This window comes from Halichoerus grypus, chromosome 3, assembly GCF_964656455.1.
Source record: "Halichoerus grypus chromosome 3, mHalGry1.hap1.1, whole genome shotgun sequence".
Lineage (NCBI taxonomy): Eukaryota > Metazoa > Chordata > Mammalia > Carnivora > Phocidae > Halichoerus > Halichoerus grypus.
This window is the reverse complement of record NC_135714.1, coordinates 177244719-177262487: the sequence shown is the minus strand read 5'-3', so window position 1 is coordinate 177262487 and position 17769 is coordinate 177244719.

Genomic DNA, 17769 nt, shown 5'->3' with positions numbered 1-17769 from the left:
CCTGGGGTGACCCAGGAAATTGGAATGCTACAGAGGAAGAATGCTAAGGCTAGGCAAGTTCTTTTCAAATTGTAAATGGCCAATTTCAACAATGGTTTTTCTCTGCCTTATTGAGTGGTTTGCTATTTGAACACTCTCAACCTACGTATAAAATTGAAACCCTGAGAATCATAAACCCATATTCCATGGCTCTGCAGGATCTCTATCATTGTAGATGATGGAAGGACAGACATGTTATGATCTACTACAGAGGCGGGCACTTTCTTAATTATCAGTTCACCAAAGAAGGCAGATATGTCTATAGGCATAGCATGCTGATGTGACATCTAATTTTTAATTTTAAAACTACTCACGATTAAAGCATCATAGTCTGTTGCCATTAAGGTACTTCTGCAAAGGATGTAAAGTAATGGGACATTTTATTATGAGCTTCATGTCCAGGCTTAGGTCAGAGCTTTAGTTTTACTTTTTTTGGACAAAAATATTTGGGTAAAAATCTGCTACTTCCCCCCAACCTGCAAACAAAAGAAAAAAATTCAGATCACTTCAGACATCCAAAATATTTTTAAGATAATCTTTGAGCGAAACTTGATTTTTGCTTTGAGATTTGAACATTCTTAAGCCTGGATTCCCCCCAAAAGTGAAGCAGGCAGTGACTCTAGGGTTCCATGAAGGCAAAACTCATGAATATTTGGGCTTTGTGACATTTTTATGCTCACACCTGGGGAAAAAAATCAACAGAAATTCAAAATTGTTTTTCTGTGCTATGAAATAATAAGGGATTTGAACTCATCTACCCTGACCAGTACAAAATCAAATAAACTAAAAATAGCTTGATTGGGAGACCGTTGCGGATATCCTATGGGAAGGACTCCCCCCATCTCCCTGCCCCCATGGAAGTCTTTTGGGCGTGAATGATGGAACTGTCACTGTTTTATAGCTATGTCTTGGAAGAGCCAGGCCAGACCAGCTGTATCAAGTTATTTAATCACATTCACATCCTTTTGACTTTTTTCAATGGTCCTCACTGCTTATTTTGCATTGACTTTAGTTTCAGTGCCAGTATTCCCTCAGGACTTAGGTGAAAGGGGAAAAACAGAAACTGAGTGAGCAGCTTTACTGGAGCTTGAACATGGACTAGCCCTTTCCCAGCACCCCAGCGCTGAGTGAATCGTAAGTGACTCAGGAATAAACTCTGACAACAGCCAGACGTCACCTTGTCCCTGAGTCATCCTATCATCATTTCAAAATTACATCCTCACATCAGATTTTCATGTGTTAAGATTCATTTAGAAATGGCACACGAACACCTGCAATTTGGCATTCCAGTTAGAGCCCCAGTGTATCAAACACTTGATTAATAAACTCTGAAGTGTTGAAATGATTCTCTGTCATTAATCATATTCTCTTCTACCTCTATATTACCTGAAATCATTAGAGGAGAAGAAAACCTGAAGTGCAATCAGCCACTAGCATGTTAATGCAATGACTAGACTCTTAGCTCCAAACAGGCTAAAGAAATAAAGTAAGTGGGAAATAACCTGAGATGTGGTTTTCATTTTGGGAGGGTTGGTATGGGGGGAATCCTGCTTTAAGGCAGGGGATATCTTATTCAAATTACATTTGAATAACATGGGTGAGAATTTAGGACTATAGACAGACACTGTTTCACCTATTAGAGTAAGAGTCTGAATTGCTTGCGGCCCCCAGCAGCAACTCAGGACTTCACCCCAGTTTTTTTGTGGAGCTATGGAAATGTGACAGCGGGAAACTCTTCTGCTTTATGAGCTCTCTAGTTCATAGGTGCACATTCCATTCATGCACCAATCAGCACCTACCAGGAAGAATGCTGTCTCTTTGAGGCAGGGGTTCATGTTGTCTATATTTCATTGAGATATGGTAGCCTTATAGTCTAGATGTTTAAAAAGATTGCAGCAAAAATTGGATATGTCAAGTGCCATACAATGTATATCGGCTGGTCAATGTAGACTCTTGCCCTATTAGAAATGCACTGAATTGCTGTGCACTTAAAAATGAATGTTGACCTGAACAATTGTAAAGGATAAAAGACTTTTACAAAGCAAAGGCAAAGAAAACTTTTGAATCAGACGAGCTGAATCACTATGAGTGTTGAATTGTAATATTGAAAGAGATTTTAATATTCAGACTAGAGTTGGCAAGAGATATTTACCTTGAATTAAATAATTCTTATGGGCACTTTATTTCTTATAATTTAAATATTCAATCTTTCTAGTGTCAAGGATCCTGAAAGAGCAACCCTACTCTCTAACTTTCAAGAAGTGCTGTGTTGGCGAGGTTATTTCTTAAATGCTCTTAGTTAAATAGATCACACAGCTTGTGATGTGCTGGGGTGCTCTTCTGGGTCTATACATTGAATAGTTAATTGGGATATGTTATTTTCTCCTAATTAGTTTAGATTATTGAATTGTCCCTGGAAATTACTGAGGTGAAGAATGGAAAAATGCCATTTTGGATATGTACACACTCTATGCTCACACTTAGGCACAAATTCATCAGTTCAATCTGGTAGTCTTCTCTCATTATTTGTAAAGTGAAGGGCTTGGGCCAGGTGATCTCTGGATGGCCTCTGGCTCACACACTCCAGGAATCTTCAGTGAATGCAGAGATGTAAGCTCCATGAGGGCAAGCACTTTGGCTTTCCTGTCCACTAAAATTTTTTCAAAGAACATTTATATCCATTACTTTACTGGTTCCCCAGCAATCCTATCAGGCAGGAATATCAGCCTGATATCTTTTTTTTAGGGTGTATAACAGGACATTTATAAATCCTAATACAAACATGCATTACTCTTTATTGTAAATTTCTATAGCCTGTTGATTCCTGCAGAATGTTTTTTTTTTTTTTTTGATCTATGCCAGATTTTTGTATTTGAAGCCAAACTACATTTAAACCATGATTTGACAAATAGGGCTTCTTCTTAATTTACTAGCTCTTTCTTAATAAATTTATTATCATTAAATCTGATATGTGATGTACTATGAAGCTATTTCTCACTCTTCTGTAAATTATATTAGTTAAATAGAAACCTCTTTCAACTTTAGCACTAAATCAATCCTGATTTGTTGTTTTTCCTGATTTCAGTAGGGTAAATACTCCACAGACAAATTCAAGCCACCAGTAATGTGACATTATTAAACACAGAGTTGGAAAGAAATGCACAGTGTTATGGAGTATTTCCACTCTGCAGATATAATAGACATAAATAAACTCAACACAATTTGTAATAGTAAAATATAGTAATTAGGAAGTGAGGAGTTTCATATGTTTATTACCTTTGCTTTTAATATGTTATTTAATTGTAAGCTTTTATAATTTAATTTTTAATAATGATTGTGTATAACAACCAGGTTGCAAAAATTCCAGAAAATTTAACAATTCACTTTTATAACCAAGACTACCAGGGCCTGAGCATTTTTTGCTTCCTAATCCATTCTGTGCTTTCCAGACCTTGCTGTTTTAGAGTTCAGGTAGGAAAAGTACTTTGTCTACCTTGAGGTAGGTATATTCAGCCTTAAGAGCTTCATGATATTTTTTGTTTTGTGATGTGAATTATCTGACTGAGGTTCTATTAGCCACAGTAAAAAATACCTGCATTTGCTTCTGCTGTCCTGCCATCATTCTGACCTGAGATGTTCTCTGTTCACCATCTGGATAGACTCCCTAGCCTCTTGGCTAGCTTCCTCATTCCGTACTCACTCTCTGGGCATCACTGACTTTCCTGCTTCCTGCCCTTATACCATTCCTCCCACCAGTCCTTCTGACTCATCCTTCGGAGACCTTGTATGCTACATGTATCAATCGAACTTAGTAAATCTCTAATGCTAAAGCCATGTAAGGACACAAACCAAGCCAACAAATACTGAAATGAAATATTGTTTTGATTGCATCTCAGTGCAGCATTTGATGAAATTCATAATGAAGCTGAGGTCAATGAAAGTCTGAGAATAGAATGATATTTACAAGAGTGTCTGCATCTCCTTTCCCATGACTATAGGCCATCCTTATTCAACGTAGTCTCTTCCTACAACTGGGGATTGTCCGCCGTGTAATACTCTTCTCAAAGCTCTATCTTCATACCCCTTCCCAGGTAGATAAGGCCAAAAAACAAAGAATGGGGAGGGGTGTTCATGCCTGTTTCCATTAAGTAATTTACTATCTGTTAGGCAGGATTCTAAGATGGCCTCCCAAATTTCCACCCCCTGGTATACACATCATGTGTAGTCCCTTTCTTTGAGACTATGAGAACTCTATGAATATGATGGGGTAGCACTCCTAGGATTAGCTGCTAATCAGGTTACTTGAATTAAAAAATTATTCTGGGTAGGCCTGACCTGATCAGAGGATCGTTTAAAAGAAGGTGAAGTATCCTAAAAATGTACTCCTGCTGGCCTGGAAGAAAGCAAATCACCATACTTTGAACTACCTAGTAGGGTCATGTGGTAAAGAACTGTGGTGGCCTCTAGGACCTGAAAGCAGTCTCTAGGAACTGAAAGCTAGGAAGAAAACGGGGATATTGGGGCACCTGGGTGGCTTAGTCGGTTAAGTGTCTAACTTGATTTCAGCTCAGGTCATGATCTCAGGGTTCTGGGATCAAGCCCGTTCAGGCTCTACACTCAGCGCGCAGCAGGGAGTCTGCTTGAGGATTCTCTCCGCCTGCCCCTCCCCCTCTCTAAAATAAGTAAATAAACTTAAAAAAAAATGGGGATATTGGTCATACTGCTTCAAGCAAATGAATTCTGCCCACAACCAGTGTTTGGGAGAGGACCCTGGACCTCAGAAGACAATCACAGTCATGGCTGAAACTTTAAATTCCATCTGCCTGAGACCCTGAGCAGAGGACCCAGCTAACCCAAATCTGGACTCCTGACCCATAGAAACTGTAAAATAATATATTTGTCTTGTTTTAGCCTCTAATTTTGCTTATGCAGCAACAGAAACTAATACACTGAGACTCTCATAGACCTTAACTCCACTGATACATCTAACAGTCTGGGAAGCCCAAATTAGTCTGCTTCTTGCCCCTCTCTTTAAATGGACCCGTTATCCCTGTATGTCTTTTTAATTATATCATTCTCAAATCAATCACAAAATTAATTTTAACACAATCTAAAGATACTTTTATGGGTGTATAATGCATTATAATCTTGTGTAATCACCTATAGTAATGTATTTTTAGTATAAAACTAACTTTTTGAGTAGAGAAAATATCTATATCTATCATTCATCTGTGAATGGGCTATACACGTTAAAGATACTTACCTGCTACTGCTTCCTAATCTCCTTATGGCATCTCTCGACAACTCATTTGCTAGCTATTCACATTTAGAACAAGTATGCACTAAATGTCATAGCACTTCTTTAACTAAAGGACATTGGCATTGTGCCTGGAATTCTGCCCTCTCTCTCACATCATCTTTTACTCCCTCTCCTCTGTGCCTCTTATTAATGCACAAGCATATTGTCTCTCTCTCTCATCTTAAAAATCAACAATACTCTCTTGACTCTGCCTCCTTCAGCTACTGCCCCTTTTTTCTGCTTCCCTTACAGTGAAACTGCTCACAAGAATTGTCTAACCTCACCGTTGCAATTTTTCCTCTTCAGTTCTCCTTTGGAACATACTCCAGTCCCTTTCAACCCCAATACGCTATCCGATATGCTCCTATCAACTGGACCTATCAGCAGAATTTGACCAATTTCATTACTTAGCCCCCTCCCCAGACCTCTCCCTACTCAGGTTCTGGTAGACAACTCTTTCCCACTTTTTCTCCTTCTACCACTGACTTATTGTTCAGTCTCCTTTGCCTATTTCTCTTCATTTCCCTGACTTCTGAAATTAAGTGTGCTCCCATTTCTCAGATCTTGAGTTGCTTCTCCTTTCTGTCTACATTTGGTGATCTCATCTGTATACTCTGATGACTTTCAAATGTTTGTCGCTAAGGATCTCTCTTGCAGACTTGCATATTGTATTACTTGTAGGTAGCTCTATTTCAATGTCCAATAGACATCTCAAACTTAATGTATCTAAACCCACACTTTTGCTTTCTCCCCAAACCTGAATTTCCTGTGTTCTTTCCCATTTTGGCAAATAGCATCTCAGTCATTCCAGGTATGCAGGCCAAAAATCTTAGTCACCAGTGCTGCCTTTTTTCCTAACATCCACATAGAATCTGTCAGCAAATCTATGACTGCTGCCTCCACACTGTATCCAGAACCTGGCCTCGTATCAACACACCCAGCATTGTTGATCCTGTTTCTACAATTGTTTCTCACCTGAATTACCACAATGGTCTGCTCAGTGATTTCCACCTTCTTCCTTCATCCTCCTAAAACCTACTGCCAAATACAGTGGCCAGAAAAAATATTTTTAAAGACATAATTTAGATTATTTCACTTTACAACCTGAGATTCTCCAATGGTTCTCGTTTCCATAAAAATAAAAGCCAAAATCGCTAGAATGACCCATGACCTCATAACCCAACGTGATTCCATTCTGCCCTGACTTTCACCTCCTCCTCAAATATTCTCCTTGGCTTCTCTCTCTCAGGCCTCCTTTCTGTTTTCTGAACGCTTCCATCTGCCTTACTGTTTCCTCACATATCTGTATATCTTATTCCCTTTTCTCCTTCAGACCTTTGCTTCCTTCTTGCTGAGTCTTTTTAACCATCCTATTTAAATTATCATACCACTACACTCTGATACCCCTCTCCTCCTCTCTTGTTTATATTTATATATTTATCACAATCTGATATGCTAAGAACTTAACTTACTTATATACTCTCTGCCCTCCACCCCCAATTAAAATATAAGCTCTATGAGATCATTCATGTTGGCTTATTTGGTTCACTATATATCCCCAGTACCTAGAAAAGTACTTGCCACATAGTAGGTGTTATGTAAATATTTGGACTTTCCTTAATAGCAACAAATTATAACATCTCACAATTTATTGCACTTTAAAACATTAGATCCTAATGAATTAATAATCTATAAGTGATTTTTAAATTAACACTTAGCCTGTTAATTAACAAATGGAGACCATGTTGAAAAGTGACCTCTGTAGAAATCCCTGAATTTCACCTTATCAATAAAGACATATTCCAAAAGGAATCAATCACACAAACTGACGGTTATTATAATATTTTATTATAATAAAGGTAGATTACCAATTTACTGTCTTTTCCTTCCAAGCATATAAGTATAATTTTTTTATTATTATGTTAATCACCATACATTACATCATTCGTTTTTGATGTAGTGTTCCATGATTCATTGTTTGCGTATAACACCCAGTGCTCCATGCAGAACGTGCCCTCTTTAATACCCATCACCAGGCTAACCCATCCCCCAACCCCTTCCCATCTAGAACCATCAGTTTGTTTCTCAGAGTCCAGAGTCTTTTCTCCCCCTCTGATTTCCCCTCCTTCATTCTTCCCCTCCTCTTATCTTCTTCTTCTTCTTTTTTTTTTTTTTTAACATATAATACATGTATTATTTGTTTCAGAGGTACAGGTCTGATTCAACAGTCTTACACAATTCACAGTGCTTACCATAGCACATACCCTCCCCAATGTCTATCACCCAGCCACCCTATCCCTTCCACCCCCCACCACACCAGCAACCCTCAGTTTGTTTCCTGATTTTAAGAATTCCTCATATCAGTGAGGTCATATGATACATGTCTTTCTCTGATTGACTTATTTCGCTCAGCATAACACTCTCCAGTTCCATCCACGTCGTTGCAAATGGCAAGATTTCATTCCTTTTGATGGCTGCATAATATTCCATTGTATATATATACCACCTCTTCCTTATCCATTCATCTGTCGATGGACATCTTGGCTCTTTCTACAATTTGGCTATTGTGGACATTGCTGCTATAAGCACTGGGGTGCACATACCCCTTTGGGTCCCTACATTTGTATCTTTGGGGTAAATACCTAGTAATGCAATTGCTGGGTCATAGGGTAGCTCTATTTTCAACTTTTTGAAGAACCTCCATACTGTTTTCCAGAGTGGCTGCACCAGCTTGCATTCCCACCAACTGTAGGAGGGTTCCCCTTTCTCTGCATCCCCGCCAACATCTGTCGATTCTTGACTTGTTAATTTTAGCCATTCTGACTAGTGTGAGGTGATATCTCATTGAGATTTTGATTTGGATTTCCCTGATGCTGAACAATGTTGAGCACTTTTTCATGTGTCTGTTGGCCATTTGGATGTCTTCTTTGGAAAAATGTCTGTTCATGTCTTCTGCCCATTTCTTGATTGGATTATTTGTCCTTTGGGTGTTGAGTTTGATGAGTTCTTTATAGATTTTGGATACTAGCCCTTTATCTGATATGTGATTTGCAAATATCTTCTCCCATTCTGTCGGTTGTCTTTTGGTTTTGTTGACTGTTTCTTTTGCTGTGCAAAAGCTTTTTATCTTGATGAGGTCCCAATAGTTCATTTTTGCCCTTGCTTCCCTTGCCTTTGGTGATGTTTCTAGGAAGAAGTTGCTGCGGCTGAGGTCGAAGAGATTGCTGCTGTGTTCTTCTTTAGGATTTTGATGGACTCCTGTCTCACATTTAGGTCTTTCAACCATTTGGAGTCTATTTTTGTGTGTGGTATAAAGAAATGGTCCAGTTTCATTCTTCCGCATGTGGCTGTCCAATTTTCCCAACACCATTTGTTGAAGAGACTGTCTTTTTTCCATTGGACATTCTTTCCTGCATTGTCAAAGATTAGTTGACCATAGAGTTGAGGGTCCATTTCTGGGCTCTCCATTCTGTTCCATTGATCTCTGTGTCTGTTTTGTGCCAGTACCATACTGTCTTGATGATTACAGCTTTGTAATAGAGCTTGAAGTCCAGAATTGTGATGCCGCCAGCTTTGCTTTTCTTTTTCAACATTCCTCTCGCTATTTGGGGTCTTTTCTGGTTCCATACAAATTTTAGGATTATTTGTTCCATCTCTTTGAAAAAAGTGGATGGTATTTTGATGGGGATTGCATTGAATGTGTAGATTGCTCTAAGTAGCATTGACTTCACAATATTTGTTCTTCCAATCCATGAGCATGGAATGTTTTTCCATTTCTTTGTGTCTTCCTCAATTTCTTTCATGAGTATTTTATAGTTTTCGGAGTACAGATCCTTTGCCTCTTTGGTTAGATTTATTCCTAGGTATCTTACGGTTTTGGGTGCAATTGTACATGGGATTGACTCCTTAATTTCTCTTTCTTCTGTCTTGTTTTTGGTGTATAGGAATGCCACTGATTTCTGTGCATTGATTTTATATCCTGCCACTTGACTGAATTCCTGTATGAGTTCTAGCAGTTTTAGGGTGGAGTCTTTTGGGTTTTCCACATAAAGTATCATATCATCTGCAAAGAGTGAGAGCTTGACTTCTTCTTTGCCAATTTGGATGCATTTTATTTCTTTTTGTTGTCTGATTGCTGTGGTTAAGACTTCTAACAGTATGTTGAATAGCAGTGGTGATAGTGGACATCCCTGCTGCATTCCTGACCTTAGGGGGAAAGCTCTGAGTTTTTCCCCCTTGAGAACAATATTCACTGTGGGTTTTTCATAGATGGCTTTTATGATCTTGAGGTATGTACCCTCTATCCCTGTACTCTGAAGAGTTTTGATCAAGAAAGGATGCTGTACTTTGTCAAATGCTTTTTCTGCATCTATTGAGAGGATCATATGATTCTTGTTCTTTCTTTTGTTAATGTATTGTATCACGTTGATTGATTTGCGGATGTTGAACCAACCTTGCAGCCCAGGGATAAATCCCACTTGGTCGTGGTGAATAATCCTTTTATCATACTGTTGGATCCTATTGGCTAGTATTTTGGTGAGAATTTTTGCATCCATGTTCATCAGGGATATTGGTCTGTAATTCTCCTTTTTGATGGGGTCTTTGTCTGGTTTGGGGATCAAGGTAATGGTGGTCTCATAAAACAAGTTTGGAAGTTTTCCTTCCATTTCTATTTTTTGGAACAGTTTCAGAACAATAGGTATTAATTCTTCTTGAAATGTTTGGTAGAATTCCCCTGGGAAGCCATCTGGCCCTGGGCTTTTGTGTTTTGGGAGATTTTTGATGACTGCTTCAATTTCCTTAGTGGTTATAGGTCTGTTCAGGTTTTCTATTTCTTCCTGGTTCAGTTTTGGTAGTTGATACATCTCTAGGAATGCATCCATTTCTTCCAGATTATCTAATTTGCTGGCATAGAGTTGCTCATAATATGTTCTTATAATTGTTTGTGTTTCTTTGGTGTTGGTTGTGATCTCTCCTCTTTCATTTATGATTTTATTTATTTGTGTCCTTTCTCTTTTCTTTTTGATACGTCTGCCAGGGGTTTATCAATCTTGTTAATTCTTTCAAAGAACCAGCTCCTAGTTTCATTGATCTGTTCTACTGTTCTTTTGGTTTCTATTTCATTGATTTCTGCTCTGATCTTTATTATTTCTCTTCTCCTGCTGGGTTTAGGCTTTATTTGCTGTTCCTTCTCCAGCTCCTTTAGGTGGAGGGTTAGGTTGTGTATTTGAGACCTTTCTTGTTTCTTGAGAAAGGCTTGTACTGTTATATACTTTCCTCTTAGGACTGCCTTTGCTGCCTCCCAAAGATTTTGAATAGTTGTGTTTTCATTTTCTTTGGTTTCCATGAATTTTTTAAATTCTCCTTTAATTTCCTGGTTGACCCATTCATTCTTTAGTAGGATGCTCTTTAGCTTCCACGTATTTGAGTTCTTTCTGACTTTCCTCTTGTGATTGAGTTCTAGTTTCAAAGCATTGTGGTCTGAAAATATGCAGGGAATGATCCCAATCTTTTGGTACTGGTTGAGACCTGATTTGTGACCTAGGATGTGATCTATTCTGGAGAATGTTCCATGGGCACTAGAGAAGAATGTGTATTCTGTTGCTTTGGGATGGACTGTTCTCAATATGTCTGTGATGTCCATCTGGTCCAGTGTGTCATTTAAAGTCTTTATTTCCTTGTTGATCTTTTGCTTAGACGATCTGTCCATTTCAGTGAGGGGGGTGTTGAAGTCCCCCACTATTATTGTATTGTTGTCGATGTGTTTCTTCGTTTTTGTTATTAACTGGCGTATATAAGTGGCTGTTCCCATGTTAGGGGCATAGATATTTACAATTGTTAGAATTTCTTGTTGGATAGACCCTTTATGTAGGATATAGTGCCCTTCCTCATCTCTCATTGCACTCTTTGACTTAAAATCTAATTTGTCCGATGTAAGGATTGCCACCCCAACTTTCTTTTGGTGTCCATTAGCATGGTAAATGGTTTTCCACCCCCTCACTTTCAATCTGGAGGTGTCTTTGGGTCTAAAATGAGTCTCTTGCAGACAGCATATTGATGGGTCTTGTTTTTTAATCCAGTCTCTTAGCCTGTGTCTTTTGATTGGGGCATTTAGCCCATTTACATTCAGGGTAACTATTGAAAGATATGAATTTAGTGCCATTGTATTGCCTGTAAGGTGACTGTTACTGTATATTGTCTGTGTTCCTTTCTGGTCTATGTTACTTTTAGGCTCTCTCTTTGCTTAGAGGACCCCTTTCAATATTTGTTGTAGGGCTGGTTTCGTGTTTGCAAATTCCTTTAGTTTTTGTTTGTCCTGGAAGCTTTTTATCTCTCCTTCTATTTTCAGTGACAGCCTAGCTGGATATAGTATTCTTGGCTGCATATTTTTCTCATTTAGTGCTCTGAAGATATCATGCCAGTCCTTTCTGGCCTGCCAGGTCTCTGTGGATAGGTCTGTTGCCAATCTAACGTTTCTACCATTGTAGGTTACAGATCTCTTGGCCCAAGCTGCTTTCAGGATTTTCTCTTTGTCCCTGGACTCGTAAGTTTTACTATCAGATGTCGGGATGTTGACCTTTTTTATTGATTTTGAGGGGGGTTCTGTGTGTCTACTGGATTTTGATGCCTGTTTCCTTCCCCAAATTAGGGAAGTTCTCTGCTATAATTTGCTGCAGTATACCTCCTGCCCCTCTCTCTCTTTCTTCTTCTGGGATCCCAATTATTCTAATATTGTTTCATCTTATGGTATCGCTTATCTCTTGAATTCTGCCCTCATGCTCCAGTAGTTGTTTATCTCTCTTTTTCTCAACTTATTTATTTTCCATCATTTGGTCTTCTATATCACTATTTCTCTCTTCTGCCTCATTTATCCTAGCAGTTAGAGCCTCCATTTTTGGTTGCATCTCATTGATAGCCTTTTTGATTTTGACTTGATTAGATTTTAGTTCTTTTATTTCTCCAGAAAGGGTTTCTCTAATATCTTCCTTGCTTTTTTCAAGCCCAGTTAGTATTTTTAAAATCATCATTCTGAACTCTAGTTCTGACATCTTACTAATGTCCGTTATGATTAGGTCCCTGGCAGTCAGTACTGCCTCTTGTTCTTTTTTTTGAGGTGATTTTTTCTATCTTGTCATTTTGTCCAGAGAAGAATAGATGAATGGGAGAACAAAATGCTAACAGGGTAACAACATCCCCAGAAAATATACACTAAACAAATCACAAGAGACCTGCTCCGAGTTCCTTTGGTGTTCCCCTCCAAACCCTGGTGAGCCCAGTTCTCTCGCTCTCACTGCGCCTGTGCCCCGAACATATAAGTATAATTTTATTTGAAGGAAGTGGATTTTACTCTCACAGGTGAAAACATGATTAGTCTAAAGAAGATCCTGTTTCTTTGCCAGAGATGGTTCAGAAATCAGTACATCATCCTAATCTGATCACTAAGAAGAGCTTTGCTTGGGGCATCTAAGAAAATCTTTAACTCTTTTTTTTTTTTTTTTTTAAGATTTTATTTATTTGACAGAGAGAGAGAGAGGAAACACAAGCAGGGGGAGTGGGAGAGGGAGAAGCAGGCTCCCCGCTGAGTGGGAAGCCCGATGTGGGACTCGATCCCAGGACCCTGGGATCATGACCTGAGCCAAAGGCAGATGCTTAACCGACTGAGCCACCCAGGCGCCCAGAAAATCTTTAACTCATAAGGGAGAGCAATGAAAGCTACTTTTGCCCTCTTCTATGTTACCAAGCGGGTGGTAGCTATGACCTTGCCTGGCAGCTTCTTTGTGACCATAAGGGTAGATCATCTATGACAAAGCTGTGGAATGAACACTGGAGAGAAAGGACAAACCTGAAACACCAATGACATTGTTCAACCCCTGGGTCCATGATTTTGAAGTCTACTCTACTTTAATGATATATGAACCCCTCATTTTCCTTGTTCAGGTGAATTTCATACAAGTAGCTAGCTGTTACTTGGAGCTCAAGACATTCTAATTGGGAGAGAGAAAATATAGGCTATCAGAAAATACTGCAAATTTCTTGCCATGTTCATATCACAGGACAAAATTCACAGTAATAAACTTAACAGAAAATGTAAACTTTTATATACACATTGCTAATCAGTTATTTAAATAAAGGAGTGACTAGACTTAGCATTTCATGTTCAAAACATTTAACAGGTTTTATAGACTATACACACTTCATGTGAATCAACAAAGAGATGCCACTGCAATAAATCTAAGACCAGATGAGTAGGAATATAACACCTATAAAAAAAATTCTGGGTCTCTGTAATTCATTAAAAAGCAAAATTGAAAGGCAAAAACTAGTTAAACAATTGAAAATGACTTAAAGTAAGTCTAATTGTTACATACATCTCTATGTTACCATTAAAGGGGATCTATTTCATAAAGCAAACATTTCAAGTCATCTTTCCCTCATTTCTCTCTCTCTCTCTCCAACCTTCTTGTTGTTTTCAACTGCTTAGAAGTCTCTCTTCTTCTACCCCTTACCCTCACTCTCTTCTCCCTCTTCTACCTTACAGTTCCCAATGCTGCCCTTTTCTTCTTTCTTACCCTTATGTTGTTATGATTATTTTCAGTTTATGAGTAAATCTTAATCTTTCCAATGCAAATAGCTCAGCATTGCAGCTGTTTAGGTTTTTTTTTTCTTTCCCTTCCCCATCTCCCATTAACTAGTTTTATTTATACAATAAGTTCTTTAGCGGTAAGCATCAGGGATATGTGGAACAAAGTTTTCCATAGTGGGTGGGAGAACAAGCATGACTATTAGATATCATTAGGTTTCAGAAGCATTTCAAAATATTTCTTGACACGTTCGCTGGGATGGGAAACTTGAGAAAAGCATTAGTAAAACAAGGCAAAACATACAATAAAGCAATGATAAAGTTTTTCAAATTTGAATCCTGATAAGTTCCTTCCACTCCCATCTCAAAGCATGGTAGAGAATGCAAGGAGATTGGTCAGTTTGGTAAAGAACTAAGACTTGGCAATCAATCTTTTCAACTGAGCTTAAAAATATTTTAGTTTCTGTATGTTGTATCAGCAGTGTGCACGTACATGCGCATGTGTGCATGCGCGCGCACACACACAATTACCCTGTAAAATTTGCCTTAGCACTCTTAGTTATATCACTTGTACCTCTGTGCCCATTCTCCACATGAAACCTAAAAAATCCTAATTCTTCCTGCCTTGACAAATCTTTTCCCAGGAAAGCATCTGAAACTTACCCAGACACCAACACATAGGTGGAATTTCAAAGTTGGAACTCCTAAAATCTAATCCTTATATTTTATAAATAAGAAAGTAGTGAGACTTGGTAAGAAAAAGTTTACACAGCTATTTACTGGTCCAGCCAGAAAAGAAACACATGTCCCTCACTCACTGAGCAGAGTGCCCTTTCAACTACCAAAATTTTAAGGTGTCCTGTTGTCACAGGAATTAAAAATTAAAACTGGGAGCACCCGGCTGGATCAGTCGGGGGAGCATGTGACTCTTGATCTGTTGTGAGTTTGAGCCTCACCTTGGGCATGGAGATTACCTAATTAAAAAAAAAAAAAGATAAAACTGAAGGAATCAGCTTTCAACAATATAATTTAGGTCTTCAGCAAGTCTGTAAGGGCTACATTTTAGAAGGGAGGAGTTTGGGCATGGAATGAACCGAATCTCTCCTCTTGATCCTGACATCACAATATGCTAGGTACTTATTCTTTCTGTAAGATATTTCTACAAATCAAAATAGACCCCCAAACAGGTTTTTCCACCAATTTTCTGTGTTGTTTTGGTTTGTATGCAATGATAGACTGATTTGGAGCAGTAAGGGAGCTCCCCGTAGTGAAACTAAAGCATCTGCAGTTAAGACACAGTGGAAAAAAGGATGGAATTGGCAACTCTCTTGATCCATTCTACAAAAAGTCAAATTATGATACACAGGGGATTGAGATTAAGTGGTTTGTTTGTTTGTTCTTGCTCCAGATAAAGAGGTAAATCCAGATGCAAGAAAAACATCAGCAGGAGCAGGCTTGTTTCCAGGACACCCTGTTCAGGTTGATTTAGAAGCTAAGGCTAAAGGAATCTTGGGGAGCCTGTAAAGGGCTATTTAGTTTGTAGTGTTCACTAGAGTCTGTAAATTCGCCAAAGTTGTCCAATTCACACTTCATCAAGAATTCTCTTCTGTTTCACTGACTATAGCATATTTTTCTTTTCCCTTTTCTTTTCTCTCCCTCCCTTCCTTCCTTTTTTTCCTTTTTTTCTTTTTTTAGCTTTAAGAGGATTTTTGTAACTACTGGAATTCTGTGAAATTATATGAGGCTCTTTCTGTAAAGGTCACACACACACACATGTATATGATAAATATATATTCATCTTTTTTAACTTGAAATAGACACATACATATACACATACATACACACAAATGGAATAGGGAAATAGAGATAAGAATTTGTTTAAAGAGAAGTTTTAAAAAATCTTACTTCCTTTCATCCTTGCTTCTCACCCTAATTGTTACAAACTTTACTAAAACTTTGAGATTCTACTTCCATAGTGTATACTTTACCTATGAAACTGAACCATTGCCTATTGCTAGGAGTTCTCAGATTTCATTTTATGATTTAGAACTGAAATCTGTGCAATCCTGAGACAGCTCTCTTGAGATACCAACTTTCTTTCTCCTCTTGATGGGACAGTCAGAGGAATAAAGGAAAGTTAAGACAATACACAGATCAATTTATATAATAAAATGTTGCCTATTTATGAAGATATGTCACTTGACATTTGAAGAAGATCTACTTATATACAGAATAATTTCCTCTTTTGTGGATTGGCAGGATAAAAGAATAGACCACACACACACACACACACACACACACACACACACACACACCCTATGCACACACCATACATAAAAAGACAGAATCCCAGAATCCTGTTTCCATTCACCACCACCTCCACTCCCCTGGTTCTGCTTTGTGGAACACTAGACCAGTCAAATTCATATGATCCAACATATTTGGGAAAAAGAATACACACACACACATATACACAACACACACAAACATATACATATATTCCCCTAAACCTATTTGATTTACTTTTGGGTAATTTTAAAATATATTAACAAATTAGTATTAATATATTAAGATCTTTTTTTGTTTAACTTAGCATTTTCTTTTTTTTTTAACTTAGCATTTTCCAAATCTATTTATCCACTTAATTTTTTTTTCTATAGCACCTATTAACCCATCCCACTCACAGAGATTTCAGAGGATACTAGATTCCTAAAAGTTCCTTTTGGAAATTTTGACCTAGGAGAAAGAAGAGAAGAATATCATCAGTGTTGAAAGAAGAGAATATCATCAGTGGGGTTATGGGTTAATATTTTTTGTTGTTGTATTTGATAAATCCTTTACATTGTATTTAAACCACTTTTACAACATGAGAAAGTGATTATTTAATGAACTAAATGGAATCAATGTCTCTTGTGATGTCAGCTTGAGATCAGTGCAGAGGTTGTCCAGGATCCAGCACCTCAGGGCATCCTTGCTGGTCTTGGGTACTATTTGATATTGCCACATTCCCTCATTCCTTTAAGATGCTAAGCACATAACACAAAGAAAACTATGTTATTGACATAATGGAACACATCAAACCTTCATCAACTATTAATACAATGCGATAGACTTTTAGACTTCCATTTTTCATTTAGCTGGCTTTGAGAATGAAAACTGTTTTGACAACAGGCAAAGAATGGCACAGTATCATCAATGACCAGTATTTTCTTATTTGAGCATGACTTCTCTGTTCAGAACACTTGGTCCCATAGGTAACCTTTTATAAGAATCTAGGGCCTCCTGTAGTCTTCCCCCAGTCCAGCTAGGTAGGCTTATTATACAGACTTCCAACATGCTTTGTATATTCTGGCACATAATACTGTTTCAACTGTGTCCTCTCCTCTCCTTTTATTTTCTATCCTCTCCCTCGTTCTCTTCCCCACCTATAGAATTCCTGTTTATCTTACAAGATCAAATTCAAGTTCTACATTTATCATGAAATCTCCCTGATCTGTCTAGTTGTGTCAGTAAGAAAAATCGACCTATAATGACGTTGTTAAACAAATACACACACACACACACACACTTGCACATGCAAACTGGATAGACAGACTTTGCTCCTTCCATCAAATAAACTGGCTTGCTTCTGATCCCAAGTGAAGGGGCAGGCACCCTCCAGATGACTCTGTTCAGTGTATGTTTGCTATGTGACATTGGCCATGTATGTATAGTGTGTACACCATTATCTCTTGTGCTTCTGCTGGAGTTCTGACAGCTTATCCCCACGTCTAGCCAATGGAGAGACCTCAGTGAAAGCACGATCTATGAGCCAGTCAAAGAATAAAGCACAATAAGCTTGTGAATAGGA